This window comes from Rhinatrema bivittatum, chromosome 4 (genome assembly GCF_901001135.1).
Source record: "Rhinatrema bivittatum chromosome 4, aRhiBiv1.1, whole genome shotgun sequence".
Taxonomy (NCBI): Eukaryota; Metazoa; Chordata; class Amphibia; order Gymnophiona; family Rhinatrematidae; genus Rhinatrema; species Rhinatrema bivittatum.
The window spans coordinates 223,562,093-223,578,364 of record NC_042618.1 but is presented as its reverse complement, the minus strand read 5'-3'; the positions used below and the strand labels follow the sequence as shown (position 1 = coordinate 223,578,364).

The 16,272-nt window shown below is 49.1% G+C and overlaps 1 protein-coding gene across 1 annotated transcript in view; it reads right to left on the bottom strand.

Moving 5' to 3' along the window:
* The window catches only part of LOC115090540 (aldo-keto reductase family 1 member C1 homolog), a 117,055-nt gene that overhangs the window by 60,563 nt on the left and 40,220 nt on the right, over positions 1-16,272 (bottom strand). The window lies entirely within an intron of this gene.

Genomic DNA, 16,272 nt, shown 5'->3' with positions numbered 1-16,272 from the left:
TTGAATGTCAAAGTGGCCCCTAATCCCTACACTAATATCTAAACCTCACTTCGAGTTACTAAGTGGGCCTCCCATAGATCTCTCTCTCTCTCTCTCATCACACCATATAAATAGTTATCAGCTATAAATGTATACCTTCAGATCACCCCTAAAACTCTTCTTCCCCTTCACACTGAGGTCCATATTCAGCCACTCTGCAAGTTAGGTTTAACTAGTTAGACAGTATAAGCCATAAGCTTTATACTGCCTGTCATCTTCTGATCAACCCTCATAACCTCCCCCTTCACACTATCTTTAGAATGCCTTTTATTTTTGACATATTTTCTGGTACTATCATCTTGTGCTCATTTTATTCTGACCTATGGAAGGGAATATTAATTCCCAAAAGTTAGTCAAGGACATGGGATAGACACTATGGATTATTAAATACTAGATGTTGGAAATGAAAAAAAAGGGGAGGATTGGGGGTGGGGTGAGGGTAACCTGAACAGGGTGGCAGTTACTACCCTTAACAGAAGGCATGGAATGACCTATACAGAGCAGCAGTTACTACCCTTAACAGAAGACATGGGGGTAACCTTCAAAGAGCGGCAGTTATTACCATTAACAGAAAGCATGGGGGTGACTGTAGTGATTTCTGCTAGGAGTTACCAATCTGTAGTAATCTGAGTAGCAGACGTTATTGTAGGTGGATCCTTGGGCCGGTGGCAGATGACCACGCCCCCGGGGAGAGGTCCCGAGAGGGACCACCGGCTAGGCTTAGAGTATGGAGACAGACACACACTAGTTCTTTTATTAAACAGGGTTTCAAACCACCAGAGGTGGCAGTAGTGAGTTGAAGTGCTCAGCAGAGAACAGCGATCCCAGGCTGGCTGAGCTGTTGAGAAACTGTAGACAGTGAGTAGGCAGGGTATGCAGAGTTCATGAACAAAGCTAGATGGCAACACTCACAATTATAGTCTTGAAGAAGCTCAACAGCTGGAAAGGGTAGGCCCTTGAGGAGCGAGTACCTGGTTCCAGGGAAAGCTCTGAGAGAGCGATGGTAACACACAATGATGTTAAAGACAGCGATAGCTTCCAGACAGAAGAGAGATCAGTAGAGCATCAGGAACAAGGGCCCTCAAGGAGCGCGTACCGGTTCCTGTCTTTAAGCTGAAAGGCAAAGAGAGAGCGAGGCCCCCGAGGAGCAGGTACCTCTGGTAAGTCCGAGGAGGCAGAGTAGCTTAGAAAGACAAAGCGAGTCCGAAGTCAATCCTTGCTAACTCAGATTGTTAGCATTTCAGAGACCTTTAAATATTGGAAGCGGATGACAACATCTCAGGGGGATGCCCCTGAGGTTCGCGTCCTTGCTGGTACTTCAATCAGAGCGCGCGCGCGCGCTCCCTAGGCTTCAGGCAACATGGCGGATTTGCAGCATCGGGCCGGTCCGGGGATGCTGGAGGAACTCGGCAGGGAGACACCGTGGCAGCCAGCCGTCCATCAACCCCGGAGGTAGTCGCCAATGTGGTAAGGTGGGCAGAGTGGAGACATCGGGCAGTGACGGTAGCAACAGTGCCCTCCTTCAAAGGGCGATCTCCTCTTCGGGTACCAGGCTTGGGTATAGAAGGATGCGCGAGGTGGAACTGACGAAGCATCTCTTTGTCCAAGATATTGGTCTGAGGCTCCCAAGAGATGATATCGGGGCTGAAACCTTCCCAAATCAGAAGGTATTCAAAAGTCTTGCCTCTTAAACGAACATCCAGAATCTCTTTGATCTTGATCTCTAAGTCGTCTTCTGCATCGATGACAGTTGGATCTTGAGTCTTGGAAGAATTTTGTTTGTAGATATCAGCAGCAATGGATTGAGTTGCTGTGGACGTCACTGAGGAATTCAGTGGAAGTGGCGGTGATAGGGAATGTCCAAAAACCACTTCAATAGGTGATTCTCCAGTAGATGTTGCTGGAAGAGAGATAATGGCATCACCAGCAGGTGCAGACTGGCTGGATGCTAAAAGTATCTTCTTCGGGTCTATTATGTGCTGAGGTTCATCAGGCATATCTTCTGAGTGAAACGAGCATGACAGAGATACTCTAATTATGATCCGTGAATACGGATTTAAAGTTAAACGCCTTCGAGCCAAGGTGAACGTTGAAAAGCGTTAAGGATATCAGCAGCAATGAGTGAAGCTGCTGGGGATGTCACAAAGATCTTCAGTGGAATTGGCAATGTTGAGAAACGTCCGAAACCCACTTCAGTTATAAAGCAATAATGGATCTTCACATTTGACAAAGGGACTCCTCAGGTCTTCCACTAGACGTCTGAGAATTAAGTTGCCTCCTGTCCTTGAGTCCACCAGGGCAGGAGTCTGAACCGTAGCTGATTCGTAGATCACAGAGACTGGGAGAGAGGGCGGAGGAGAGAAAGTGATATGGCCTAAGAACAGTCCTCCAGCAGAACTTAGGCCCATCCGTTTCCCGGATGAATGGGGCATGTAGAGACATCATGGCCGGGCTGACCACAGTACATGCATAGACCGCGCTTCTTCCGAAATCTTCTCTCCTCGGAGGTCAAGTGTCCATGACCAAGTTGCATCGGTTCATCTGTATCAGCAGCGGAAGTTACTGAAACCATCCGAGGTGCATTGGTAGCACTGGCCTATTTCGACCCTGATAACACCTTAGGCCGGAGTTCCTTCACTTTGTCCCAGAGTCGATGATCAATCCGCGTGGCCAAGGCTATTAATTCGTCCAGTGAGTCAGGTGTCTGGCGAGTGGCTAGCTCGTCCTTCAAACGGGTATCCAGGCCTCTGCAGAAGAGTGTCTTGAGACATTTGGAGTCCCAGCAAAGTTCCGCCACAAGAGTCTTGAATTCTATAGCAAATTCAGCCAATGATCTGCTGCCTTGCTTCAAGTCCACTAAAGCAGAACCGGCAACAGAGGTTCGCGCAGGATCATCAAAAATGGATTTAAACAAGTCCATAAATCCTTCTATGTCCTGCAAAATGGAGTCCTTGCGTTCCCACAAGGTGGATGCCCATGACAGAGCTCTACCATCCAAGTATGAAAGAATGTAGGTGGTCTTAGAGAGTGCCGTAGGAAATAAGGATGGTTGTAAAGTAAAGTGCATGCAGCACTGGTTCAAAAAGCCCTGGGTCTTCTGGATTTCTCCGGAAAAGCGGATTGGAGCTGCCAGTGGTACAGCATTCTTTAAAGTTACCTCCTGTAACTGACCTTCATGGTTGAAAGATGTGCCTTGAACCTTCAGTGTGTGTAGCTGATGAATCGCTGAAGTAAGTTTCTCCAAGGCGTCTTGCTGCTCCACAATGCGCTGGGCCAGACCCGGTATGGCCTGCAAGGCATTCAGTTGTGCCAGATCCATGGAGTTAACGAGTCCTGGAGAATGACTTGACCATGTAGTCAAGCCGGATCCATGGAGTTAGCAATCTGTAGTAATCTGAGTAGCAGAAGTTATTGTAGGTGGATCCTTGGGTCGGTTGCAGATGATCACGCCCCCAGGGAGAGGTCCCGAGAGGGACCACCAGCTAGGCTTAGAGTATGGAGACAGAGACACAATAGTTCTTTTATTAAACAGGGATTCAAACCACCAGAGGGGGCAGTAGTGAGTTGAAGTGCCCGGCAGGGCTGAGGTCCCTCAGATACTGGAACAGCGATCCCAGGCTGGCTGAGCTGTTTAGAAACTGTAGACAGTGAGTACGTAGGCAGGGTATGCAGAGTTCATGAACAAAGCTAGATGGCAACACTCACAATAATAGTCTTGAAGAAGCTCAGCAGCTGGAAAGGGTAGGCCCTCGAGGAGCGAGTACCTGGTTCCAGGGAAAGCTCTGAGAGAGCGATGGTAACTCACAATGATGTTGAAGACAGCGATAGCTTCCAGGTAGAAGAGAGATCAGTAGAGTGTCAGGAACAAGGGCCCTCGAGGAGTGAGTACCGGTTCCTGTCAGTAACCTGAAAGGCAAAGAGAGAGCGAGGCCCCCGAAGAGCGGGTACCTCTGGTAAGTCCAAGGAGGCAGAGTAGCTTAGAAAGACAAAGCGAGTCCGAAGTCAATCCTTGCTAACTCAGATTGTTAGTGTTTCAGAGACCTTTAAATATTGGAAGCGGATGACATCATCTCAGGGTGATGCCCCTGAGGTTCACGCCCTTGCTGGTACTTCAATCAGAGTGCATGTGTGCGCGCGCGCGCCCTAGGCTTCAGGCAACATGGCGGATTTGCAGCATCGGGCCGGTCCAGGGACGCCTGAGGAACTCGGCAGGGAGATGCCGCGGCAGCCAGCCATCCATCAACCCCGGAGGGAGTCGCCAATGCAGTAAGGTGGGCGGAGTGGAGACGTCGGGCAGCGACGGTCGCAACAGTGACATGCACAGAGTGGCAGTTACTACCCTTAACATAAGGCATGGGGGTAACTTTCATAGAGGGTTAACCTGCATGGAGCATCAGATAATACCATGAGCAGCTTTCTGGGCAAACTGGATGGATCATTTGGTCTTTATCTGCCGTCTGTACAAGTTAGTGCAATAAAAAGGTATCACCTGATATATATATATATATATATATATATATATATATATATATATTAGTCCTGGGGGAATTCTGCGTTACTGCAGAGAACAGAATTTGCACATAAAATGGCAGAGGAAACCCCAGCATGCCGCGAACGGAGAATGTGCCATTCGTGGCAAAGATGAAAGCCCCGGTGCATTGTTCGCGGTGAAGATGAAGGCCTGGTGAGAGTGAATGTGTGTAGAGAGGTGTGTGTGTGTGTGAGGAGGGTGAGGGGTGTGAGAAGGGGAGAGAGAAGAGGTGTAGGGGAGGGGGAGAGCAGGGGGGTGAGAGAGAGGAGGGGGGTGTTTGAGTGTGGGTGCCAGAGAGAGGGAGCCTATATGAGGAGATTGTGAAGGAGTGTTTGTGTGAGAGAGATTGGGAGCTGGTGTGTATGAAAAGGGGATCGTGTGTATGTGAGGGTGCTAGTCTGTTTGAAGGGATTTTGTATGCGTGACAGAGAGGCTGTGCGAAGGGGTGCGTGAGAGAGACATAGGCAGGGGCGCATTCCCACTGACGACTGGCCGCCCCAGAGATTTATTTATTTTATTTTATTTATTTAAGGTTTTTTTATACCGGCATTCATGAACTCGTTCACATCATGTCGGTTTACAGAAAACAGGGGTGCGAATAATACAACCAAAAACATAAATAACGTGATGAAGAGAAGCAGTTACAATTAACAAGGGCTTATGAACTGGGATTGTAAGAAATAGAGAGAGATAGAGGAGGTTAATTATATACAAGTGTACAAAATAAATATGGCGTCCCATATATACAGCTTCTGAGCAGAGAATTTATTGATGGTGCATGTTAGGTGGAGTTCGGGAAGGCTTGCCTGAAAAGCCATGTCTTGAGTCTTTTCCTAAAGGTTAGGAGGCATGGTTCGTTTCTGAGATCTGGAGGGATGGAGTTCCATAACGGTGGGCCTGCTGTGGAAAGGGCTCGGTCTCTTAAGGTGCTGTGATTAGTGGTAGAGATACCACATGGTCTGCCGAGTGCGGCTCTGTCATAGCCGTGCTCGGCAGACCACGTGACTAGAGCAACCTGATAGGCCAATCCGCCCCTGGACATATGTAGCCTGTGTGAGGGTGTATGCATGATAGAGAAAGGGAGCTTGTGTGGTTGTGTATGCAAGAGAGAGAGGGACCCTATATGAGGGGATGTGTGTGTGTGTGTGAGAGAGTGAGGGAGCCTGTATGAGGGTGTGTGTGTGTACTAGAGAGAGGGAGCCTGTGTGAGGGGCAGTACTGAGACCAGGGTCAAAGTCTGGGAGTGACGATAGAATGGAAGGGGTTGAGCCTAGAGGCTGAGGGGAGAGATACTGGTAAGTGGAGGAGTTGGGGCCTGAGAGGGCAAAGTGGGCAGGGGAGTAGGGAGAGTGAGTGGAAGGGACACTCTTACAGTGAATTTCTAGGGAGATTCTGCTCAAAATATTTAAAATTCTGCATCTTTAAGTAATAACTTTTTTCTGTATTAATTAAAATGTAATTACTTAGACTGTCATGTAACTTGTGTTATTTTGACCAATATAAAGTTTGCAGAATTTTATGTTTTTTTTGCACAGAATTCCCCCAGGAGTAATATCTAACAATCTATCTACATACATATAGATCTATAGATTAATATTTGTTTTTGTTAACTTTTATTTCCATAAACCAGGCATGAATAGCTGGTTTGGTTCTGACTCAGATGATACCAACATCCAAATATTCTCTCTGGTCCACATTTTTAGGAATTTTTTTTTTCTGAAGTAAAAAAATAAGAATATCTTACAGCCAGGTCATATACATAAGTTTGTCTGTGACTCCATTACCATGCAAAAACCACCCAATGAATCTGGCTGGGTTGCCTCTGGACATTGATTTCACCCTATGTACCAAATTGTAAGTGTGTGCGACCAGAGTTGGTCACATTATTATAGCTAGTAGTGCATTGGGATTAATGTGATGCACCATATGCACTGTCTACACTGTGTTCCCTGGGATGAGTGTCTGTTCTCTTCTACTGATAGTAGATCCTTATTAAAAGTACTTTACATAGACAGTGGGGAAGATGCAATATGGTGTGCTGAGCCGAGCGCACTCTGAATGTGCAGTTGGACTCAGGTAGAATAGGCGCTAATCAATCCCCTAATGCAATAAGGGGATTAGAGCCTCTTCACATGCAAGGAGCAGGTGTTAAAAGATGTGCGCATCTAAAAAAGAAGAAAAAAAAATTGACGATCGGGCCCATCACAAAAACCAACGCCGTTTAACAGTGTCGGTTTTGGTTACCGGCGGACAGCCATGAAAACCGACGCCGATAAACCCAGCATTGGTTTTCGTGACTAGGTCGCTGAAAACCAAAGGAAAATTAGTTCTTACCTGATAATTTTCATTCCTGTAGTACCACGGATCAGTCCAGACCGTGGGTTGAGCCTCCTTTTCAGCAGGTGGAGACAGACTAAAACTGAAAAGGTGTCCTATATGAGCACAGAGCCCATCCTGTAACCCTTCAGTATAACTATTGTCAAAGCAGAAAACAACAAACCTAGAATAGGATCAAGCAAGTAACCATAAAGCTCAATTGAGCAACTGTAGAACAGAGTAAAAAAAACATGGTATGACTATATGCTCTTGCATATACTTGGTACTTGAACAACTAAGGCTTCCAGTGTAATTGCTCAGGATTATAGCATAAATTAGGTATCCAAATCTGTGAATCTGCAGAGCAAGCTTCGAGAGGACAGAGAAAGAAAATACAAACAGGGAAGGGCGTCTGGACTGATCCGTGGTACTACAGGAATGAAAATTATCAGGTAAGAACTAATTTTCCTTTCCCTGTACGTACCTGAATCAGTCCAGACCGTGGGATGTACCAAAGCTTCCTTATACCGGGTGGGACCGAGACAGTCCCGCTCGAAGCACTTGCCATCCAAAGGAACCAAAAACCGCGCTTGCACATCCAGACGGTAGTGTCGAGCAAAAGTATGCAGGGACGTCCAGGTGGCAGCCCTGCAAATCTCTTGCGGAGAGACCAATTGGCTCTCCACCCAGGAAGTAGCTTGAGAACGCAGCGAGTGAGCTTTTAAGCCCTCCGGAATTGTCCGACCTTGGCAGAGATAAGCCATGGAAATGGCTTCCTTCAACCATCGTGCAATAGTGGTCTTAGAAGCTGGCTTGCCCTGATTGGGACCACTCCAGAGGACAAAAAGATGGTCCGAGACCCGAAAGTCATTGGTAACCTGAAGATACCTGAGTAGAACGCATTTGACATCCAGTTTACGAAGGTCACCTCCAGCAGTACCAACAATCTCGTCCGGAGAAAACGCAAAAAGCTCTACCGATTGGTTGACATGGAAGGCGGACACCACCTTCGGAAGAAAAGAGGGCACCGTTTTGAGAGAGACACCAAAGTCGAAGATTCGCAAAAAAGGTTCCCGACAGAACAACGCTTGAATCTCAGAGACCCGCCGAGCGGAGGCGATCGAAACAAGGAAGATAGTCATGAGCGTAAGGTCTTTAACTGTAGCCCGACGGAGAGGTTCAAATGGAGCAGCACAGAGGGCCCAGAGGACCAGATTGAGACTCCACAAAGGACAAGTATTGCGAGCGGGCGGACGCAGATGTTTGACTCCCCTCAAGAATCGAACTACGTCTGGGTGAGCCGCTAGAGGATGACCATCGACCCGTCCCAGAAGAGAGCCAAGAGCGGAAACTTGTACGAGGAGCGAACTGAAGGAGAGGCCCTTCTGCAGAAAAGAAAGAACTAATGAGACCGGGGCGGAGCAAGCTGAGACACCCGACTCCTCACAAACAGTCTCAAAGACCTTCCACACGCGCACGTAGGCTAGAGAAATCGACTGCTTTCAGGCTCGAAGCAAGGTGGAGATGACCTCTTCCTTATAGCCCTTATGTCTCAGACGCCGCCGTTCAAAAGCCAGGCCGCTAGACAAAAGCGATCGGCCTGGTCGAAATATACAGGCCCCTGCGCAGAAGACAAGGAAGCTGGCCCAGCCGCAGAGGTCCATCCGTCGCCAGGTTGACAAGATCTGCGAACCATGGCCTGCAAGGCCACTCAGGTGCTACCAGGACCACTGGTCCCCTGTGGAGTTCTATTCTCCTGAGAATCTTTCCCACTGGGGGCCATGGAGGAAACACGTACAGAAGGACATCTGCGGGCCAGGGAAGAGCCAGAGCATCCACTCCCTCTGAGCCGTGGTCCCTCCAGCGGCTGAAGAACCGATCGGCCTTGGCATTGCGCATGGTCGCCATTAAGTCCAGGTGGGACTGTCCCCACCTTCTGACGATCAGGTCCATGGCTGCTTCTGAGAGTTCCCACTCTCCCGGATCGAGTGATTGGCGACTGAGGAAATCCGCTTGAACATTTTCCTTGCCTGCAATGTGAGAGGCCGCCAGGCAATCCAGGTGGCGTTCTGCCCAGGCAAAGAGATGGCTGGCTTCCAGGGCCACCAGGCGACGGCGGGTGCCCCCCTGATGATTGATATATGACACGGTGGTGGAATTGTCGGACAGCACTCTTACCGCTTTGCTGCATATGAGGGGCAAGAACTCCTGCAGAGCCAGACGCACCGCCCTGGCCTCCAGCCGATTGATGTGCCAGCGAGTCTGAATGGGTGACCATATCCCCTGAGTGGACCGGAACAGGCAGACCGCACCCCAGCCCGAGAGACTGGCGTCTGTGGTCACTATTGTCCACTGAGGAGACTGAAGGGGCATTCCCCGGAGCAGATGGGGGAGCGAAAACCACCACTGCAAGTCGGCAATGGTAGAGGCTGAAAGAGGGAGGACCATGTGATACTGTTCTGACATTGGCTGCCAACGTGATAGCAAAGCTTTCTGTAATGGTCGCATATGAGAAAAGGCCCAGGGGACTAGGTCGATGGTGGAGGCCATGGACCCTAGGACCTGCAAGTAGTCCCAGGCCGTTGGAAGAGGCAGCAAGATCAAGTCCCGGATCTGGCCAATCGGCTTGAGGGCCCGCGCACGAGGCAAGAAGAATTTGCCAAGTCGGGTGTCGAATCGGGCTCCCAGGAACTCCAATTCCTGGGAGGGCTGGAGGTTGCTTTTGGAATAATTCACTATCCACCCGAGAGCCGCGAGGAGGGCCAATACTCGATCTACCGCCTGTTTGCAGAGAACTTCCGACTTGGCCTGCACAAGCCAGTCATCCAGATAGGGATGAACTAAAACACCTTCCCGATGAAGGGCTGCCGCCACCACTACCACCATGATCTTGATGAAGGTGTGAGGCATGGTCGCGAGGCCAAATGGTAGAGCCCGAAACTGCAAGTCCCGATTGAGAATATGGAAGCGAAGATACTTTTGATAATCGCGGTGGATCAGGATATGGAAGTATGCCTCCGTCAGATCGAGCGAGGTGAGGAACTCTCTGGGGCGAACCACTGCGATGACCGCTCGCAGTGTTTCCATGCGAAATCGCGGGATTTTGAGGGCTTTGTTGACCCATTTGAGGTCCAGGATCAGCCGAAAAGACCCATCCTTCTTGGGAATGACAAAGTAGATGGAATACTGGCCTGCGCCAAGCTCTCTTTCTGGGACTGGGACAACTGCGCCCAGGCTCAGTAGTCTGGCGATGGTTTGCTCCACCGCTTCCCGTTTGGAGCACCTGCAAGGGGAGAATGGGAAGAGATCCGGTAGGTCGTGCACAAGCTCGAAAGCGTACCCGTCTCGTACAATGTCGAGGACCGACTGGTCCAACGTGATCTAGACCCATGCCTTGAAAAAAAGTGAGATGCGACTGCCCAGGAACGGGATCGAGGAATGGGCCGGCTGACCTTCATTGAGTGGCAGGCTTAGGGGTGGTGCGCATGGGCTGGCCCTCATGAAAGGGCCGACGTCCACGAAAAGGCTGCGACCAAGACTGAGACCGGGAAGAATAACCTCTCATGGCACCACCCCGTCCGCGTGGGGTATACCGTCTCTGTCCCCGGAAACGAGGACGGGAGGGTGTGAAAGAGCGTGCTGGTCTCGAACGATCCTCCAGGAGCTTATGGACCTTATTGCCCCCCAAGGAATCCATAAGCTTCTCCAGGTCCTCACCAAACAGCAACATATCTTTGAAGGGCAGTGAGCCCAACCGTGCTTTGGAGGACAGGTCAGCCGACCAATTGCGTAGGCAAAGGAGTCGCCTAGCGGACACCGCCGAGGCCATCGCTTTTGCCTGGACATGGAGGAGGTCGTAGAGTGCATCAGCCCCATAGGCGATGATGGCTTCTAAATGCTCTGCTTGCTCCGCCTCTGCCGACGGAAGATCCTGGGCCCCGAGCAGCTGTTGGGTCCATCTAAGACCTGCCCGCAACATAAGACTGCTGCAGGCAGTCGCGCGGACCCTCAGGGCCAGGACCTCGAAATGCGTTTCATGTGCGCTTCAAGCTTGTGGTCCTGCCCGTCCTTCAGGGCCGTCGATCCCTCCACCGGGATGGTAGTGTGTTTGGTGACCACAGAGACCTAGGAATCCATAGAGGGATTTCTCAAGATTTCTAAACCGTCCTCCGGGAGGGGGTAAAGCTTGTCCATGGCGCGCCCCACCCGGAGTCCCGCTTCAGGAGCCTCCCATTCCTGCAGGAGCAATAGCTTGTGCATGGGATGAAATGGAAAAGCGCTTGCTGGAGCCCTGAGTCCCGCCAGGACCGGGTCCATATTCTTAGGCAAGGAGTCTGTGAGGGTATCAGCAGAGGGCCCCTCCAACCCCAATTCCTGGAGGACAAAGGGGATGAGGGGCTCCAACTCCTCCCTTTGGAACATTTATTTATTTAAGAATTTTTTATATACCGGGGCACGTTAAAAACATCACCTCGGTTCACAGTGTAACGTAACGTAGCAACAGGCTTTACAAAATTTAGAATAGATAAGGATAGATAAACATTAGAAAAAAAGGTTTTTTAACTATTCACAAGTTGAATTTCTGTTCATTATTCAGATGAAGACTCTTGAGGAGAGTAGAGGAGAAAAGGTTCTTTAACTATTCACAAGGTGATAGGGAAGAGGGCGGGTAAGGAGAGGTGACTCTTAAGGAGGTTGAAGGAAAATAGGTTCTTTAATTATTCACAAGGTGGCAGGTAAGTAGGTGGATATGGGGGGGGTAGGGGGAGGGTGGGGTTGATGGGTTGGGAAGAGGAGGAGGGGATGGTGGGAGGAATGGGGAATAGGGAAGTGGGAGGGGGTGGGGTTGGGGTGGTTGGGGTTGATGGGGGTTATGGTTATAAGGTTCATTAGAGGAGTGTCCGTAGGGGGGGGGGGGGCGTGAGGGTCAGTTATTTAACTTAGGGCGTGGATGGTTAGTCGGGGTATGCTAGTTTGAAGAGCCAGGTTTTGAGATTCTGTTTGAATTTTTTATGGCAAGGTTCCTGGCGTAGGTGGGGTGGCATTTTGTTCCAGTGGGACGTGCCTGCTATAATGAATGATCTTTCTCTGATCGTGGCATGTTTGATGACTTTGGGGGAGGGTGTCAGGAGTTTGGCTTGGTGCTGTTTTCTAGTTGGTCTGGTTGCGCTGTGGAAGTGGAGATGTTCAGGAAACCAGTGCATGTTTTGGTTGTGAATGGCTTTGTGTATGAGTGTGAGGGATTTATAGATTATCCTGGAGGTTACTGGGAGCCAGTGTAGGGATTTAAGGACTGGGGTGATGTGGTCGTGACGGTGAGTATTTGTGAGAATGCGGGCGGCAGCATTCTGTAGGAGCTGTAACGGTTGAAGGGTATTTTTTGGGAGGCCTAGTAGAATAGCGTTGCAGTAGTCGAGTTTGGATAGGATCATAGACTGCAGTACTGTTCGGAAGTCAGATGTGTGTAAGAGTGGTTTGATTCTCTTCAAGGTAAGGAGTTTGAAGAATCCGCTCTTTATGGTGTTAGAAATGAATTTTTTGAGGTTAAAGTGGTTGTCTATCCATATGCCTAGGCTGCGGACGAATTGGGTGGGGGGGTAGCCTGGTGGCAGGGGGGAAGAAAGGTTGAGTGTGGGAATGCTGGGGGGAGAGAGGATGAATAGTTCAGTTTTGTTAGTGTTGAGTGCCAGAAAGTTGTCAGTAAGTAATTTGTTTATGTCAGACAAAGCAGAGTTCCAAGTCTTCATGGCATTAGTGATAGAGTCTGTTACAGGTATGAGTATCTGTACGTCGTCTGCATATATGAAGTGCTGGATGCCCAGTTTGGAGAGCAATATGCAGAGGGGTATGAGGTAGATATTAAAAAGGGTTGATGATAGGGATGAGCCTTGTGGAACTCCTTGAGATAGCTTGACCTGTTTGGATTCATTGCGGCTGATTTTTACCTTATAGCTCCTGTCATGTAAGTAAGACTGCAACCATAGAAGGGCGTTGTCTGTGATGCCAATTTCCTTGAGGCGTTTAATGAGTATTTTGTGATTAACTGTGTCGAATGCCGCAGATATATCTAGAAGTGCGAGTATGTGGGGTTGTCCTTTGTCCAGGGCTTTGAGTATGTTTTCTAAGAGGGAGATAAGTAGGGTTTCTGTGCTATGGTGTTTACGGAAACCAAACTGGGAAGATGAGAAAATATTGTGGTCTTCTATGTATTCTGTAATTTGTTTATTAATTATTTTTTCGAGTATTTTGGAGAGGAAGGGGAGGTTTGACACTGGGCGATAGTTGGCTGGATCAGTGGTGTCTAAGTTCGGTTTTTTGAGGATGGGTTTTATAATGGCTTGCTTCAGTTGTGTTGGGACCTGGCCCAGTGAGATAGATTTATTGAGGATGTTTGCGATGTGTTTGGCAATTGATGTGGGGTTTGAGATTAGTGTTGAGGTGGGCAGGTTGTCTGAGGGATGATAGGCGGGTTTGAGTTTTTTGATAATGTTTTCAGTTTCTAGTGTAGATGTGTTTTCAAAACTCGAGAGGGTGGTGATTGAGGTTTGTATGGGTGTCATGGGATTGTGGTGGTCATTGGGAGTATTGCTGTGTGTTGTTAAGTTTTGGAGATTGGGGTTAGGTGTGAAACGAGCCATGATGGTCTGTACCTTAGTATTGAAGTATGATGTTAATTTTTCGCATTTTGTTTTATCGTCGTGGTTAAGGTTGTGTCTGTCTGGAGCTGTGATAAGGCTGGTTACGTATTGGAAGAGGGCTTGTGGGTTGAATTGGAACTGATGGATTCTTGCGGCATAGAAGTCTTTCTTTGCTTTTTCAGTGGCTTTTCTGTAGGTGTGTAGAAGGGTGCGAAACTGTGCTAGTATGGTGGGTGTTTGGTTCCTCCGCCAGGATTTTTCAGCTTTACGAAGGTCGAGTTTCATGGTTTTAAGTTCATTTGTATACCATGGGTTCTTATTATTTTTGTTTGCTTTGATTTCTTTGGATAGGGATGGGCAGAGTCTATCTGCTATGTCTGTGGTGATTTGAAACCATGAATTAGTGGCTGTGTCTGCGTCAGTGAGGTCTATGTTGGGGAGTTCTTTTGAGAGGGCATCCATGATGTCTTCAGTCTTGCCTTTTTTGCGAAATGTTATTGTTGTTTTGTGTTGCGAGGGGGGAGGGGTGTCTTTGATTGTACAGCGCGTGTCTATTCGGAAGTGGTCTGACCAGGGGATGGGTGTGCATCTGGGTTGGTCAGTTTGGATTGAGGAGTTGGTGAAGATGAGGTCGAGTGTATGCCCAGCCTTGTGTGTTGGTTCTGAGACATTTTGTTTGAAACCAAGTGCTGTCATAGCTGTCAAGATGGCTTCACAAGATGGGGAGAGGGGGTTGCGGTCTACATGAATATTCAGGTCTCCCAGAATTATGGCAAGCTTGGTATTGTTTATGTGTTTGGAGATGTATTCTATGAGTGGGGAGGGGTTTTTTTCGAGAAGGCCAGGGGGGGCATAGATTAAGCAGATTTGGAGGGAATTAGATTTGAATGTGCTGATTTCCAGTTTGGGGGGTGATGTAATATTTTGGAGTGTGAGGTTGAAGTTCTTTTTGGCGGCCAGGAGTAGTCCACCTCCTTTTTTTTTATTTCTAGGTATGGAAAATAAGCTGTATGCATCTGAGGAGAGTTGGTTAATTAAGACGGAGTCGGTATCTTTTAACCAGGATTCCGTGATGGCGCATATGTCAGGGGCTTCGTCTGTGAGGATGTCCTGTAGTAGAATGGTCTTTTTTAGAATGGATTGGGCATGGAGTAGTAGAATGGAGAAAGATAGCATGCCCAGGATTTGTGTGAGGGGGGATGCCATAATGGGGATGATTGATCTGTTTTGTTGTGTTATGTTTGAGTGACTGGTCATTTTGTGGGGGGTGTAGAAGTGTTTTATGGTGGGAATAGGTTGTGGAGTCATTGTTGTTGAGATTGGGGGTTCTGCTATTGTTGGATTGTTGTGTGTGGGGTAGGCTGTTGATCGCTGCGGGGGGTGGGTTAGTATGAGGTAACGGGTGGGTACTGTTCTATGGTATGGAGGAGAGGTTGTGGGTGGAATGTGGGAGACGGGGAGGATTAGGTAAGGCAGGTGTGAAATCTAGCTTCTGAAAGAGGGCAGGTTGTGTAGGCTCTAAAGGGATAGCGGGTTGTGTAGAGTCACGTTATCGTAGTTATACATGCAATATTATAGGAAGCATACGGAAGGCCCTGGGGTCATCCGCTTCCAGGGGAGGGAGGACAGCCGTGGAATCAGAAAGGGGGTCGGGGTCCGGGAGGATTGGGTCCACCAGGTGGTCAAAGGGGGGGGGCACACCCGGGACCATCCACACCCGAAGGGACCCCTGGGGTTCCGCAGCCGGGCCACAAGTCAACGGCATGGAGTGAGGAATTTTTGCTGGGGGGGGGGCTTTCCCCTCCTCCTGCAGGCTAGCTAGGTAGGACTTATGCATATGCAAGACAAATTCTGGAGAAAAACAGGTCCTGGAATTCCCATGGGGGGGGGGGGGCCCAGAGGGGCCAGGAATCACATCCTGGGGGGCCTCTGGGCTTAAATCGGGGGTAGTTCCAAAAAATTTGGCTCCCCAACCCCAGGCAGCTCCGAAATGGGAGCTGCCGAAAAATCCAAGATGGCCACCGTTCCCGGGCTTTGCCGACCTGGGAACGGCCTGGCCATGTGTTGGGGATTTGATCCCCGGGCTGAATTTGCCTGCCCTGCCGAGGAGGGGCCTTCCCCACCCGGCAGGCAGGCAGAGCAACGTCCCTCCCGCGAAAAACGCAAAGAGGGCAGCCCACAAGCAAGGCAGGCTGCCGGCCGCGGCATTAGAAGAGCCGCACTGAAGAGAAAAAAAGTCTGAAAAAAAATGATTCGCAGCCCGCCAGCAGGAGTGAAGCAGGGGAGGAACCTGCTGACTCCTGCCTGTCTGGCTGCCAGTTCGACCCCCTGAACACTCAAAAATAAAATTGGCAAGAATAATTTAAAAGTGCTGAAAAAGTTAACTATTTAACTTTTAAAACTTTTTTTTTTTAACTGAGCACAGCACTAAGGCCCTAAGCCCCCTCGGCAGCCAGAGAAGGGGGAGACGAGAACTGGACCACCAGACTCGGTCCCCACACCAAGAAGCACAGACAGACTCAGGCTATGCAGTGCACAAGGGGCTAAGCCCCCCTGAGTCTGGCAAGAGCTAGGAGACGGCACCATCTCCTGTACAAGAAAAAAAATCCTAAGGGATCTATTTTATTATCTTTACAAGAAGAAAGAGCCAAACAAAACAACTAAGATTAAGTATTTGCTTGATCCAAAAAAGAGAAGGATAGCCGGCTAAATAGCCAAATCAGGAGACCGAAGGGTAAGCTGATCCAC